We start from the raw sequence: 1249 nt of genomic DNA, 5'->3' as shown, positions 1-1249 counted from the left end.
ATCTGGTGGCTATCAAGGGCACTCCAGCTGGTGATCGTGACATAGTCCCCTCCTAAGGAGTACCTTCCAGATGCTCCTCAACATGATCAAAGACGTCCAGGAGGGAGAAGGAGTGGAATTGGACCAAGGGGCGGGGTCCACGAATTGGAAAAACTGGAGACAAGGGCCAAGACCAAGGTGGGGCCGGCAGAGGGGGAAGCCAGGGCTGAAGACCACCAGGGCGGAGCAAGCGGAGCTGAAGATACCCACAGCTGATCAGATGGAACCAAAGATCCCCAAGGTGGAACGGATGACCACCACAGCAGAGCAGATGGGACCGAAGATCCCCACGGTGGAGCAGAAGACCACCAAGGTGGAGCTGATGGAGCTGACGACCACTTCAGTGGAGATGATGGCGCAGGGGATCACCAAGATGGCTCAGACTGAGCAGATGTCCACCACAGAGGAGAAGGTGGAGCAGTAAACCACCACGGTGGATCAGGCGGAAATAGAGAGCACAGAGAGGTTAACAATGGCCACTGTGGCTGTAACAGGGCAGGCCAAGAGTTCAGGGATGATCTCTGTTGTCATATCAAGGCAGACAAAGAGTACAGGGACAATCTCCGTGGTTGTGTCAAGGCAGGCAGAGAGTGCAAGGTTAACCTTCCTGGTTGTGTCTGGACAGGCCTCCTTGGCCGTGACAGGACAGGTAAAGAGCTCAGAGAAGGCCTCCTTGGCTGTGACAGGACAGGCAAGGGATTCAGGGTCGGCCTCCGTTGCCATGACAGTACAAGTAACAAGCCCAGAGATGGCCTCTCTGGCCATGACGAGACAGGCAAGGAGCTTGAGGATGGGAACCACAGGACGGGAAGATACTGAAAGCACTGGACTAGTGACCATTATAACTGGACATGCTGAGGACCATGGTGGGCCTAGCTCCATGGACACCAGTTTATTATGCCCTCCTCCCCCTATGTGTCCTCCTTTGGTTCTCCAACAGTAAAGATGGAACCACTTAATAAAAGTTCATAATCCAAATATTCAGTCAGTGACCCTCGAGAACCATCACAGATGAGTTTAGATTGATAATGTTCATTCAGTCCATAACAAAACAAATCGCATAGTCTGGGAGGTCAGAGGACTTTACAATGTCCAGAAAGTCCTGGATGTGGTCCTCGAGGGACAGCAAACTGATGTATCCTTTCCAAAATCATAATCTCATAGCGGTAGTGTGTCAGTTGAGTCAGGAGATTGCCTGATTTTGCAGCGG

This window comes from Sinocyclocheilus grahami, unplaced genomic scaffold (assembly GCF_001515645.1).
Source record: "Sinocyclocheilus grahami isolate Dianchi unplaced genomic scaffold, SAMN03320097.WGS_v1.1 scaffold107.1, whole genome shotgun sequence".
Taxonomy (NCBI): domain Eukaryota; kingdom Metazoa; phylum Chordata; class Actinopteri; order Cypriniformes; family Cyprinidae; genus Sinocyclocheilus; species Sinocyclocheilus grahami.
This window is presented reverse-complemented; position numbering follows the sequence as displayed.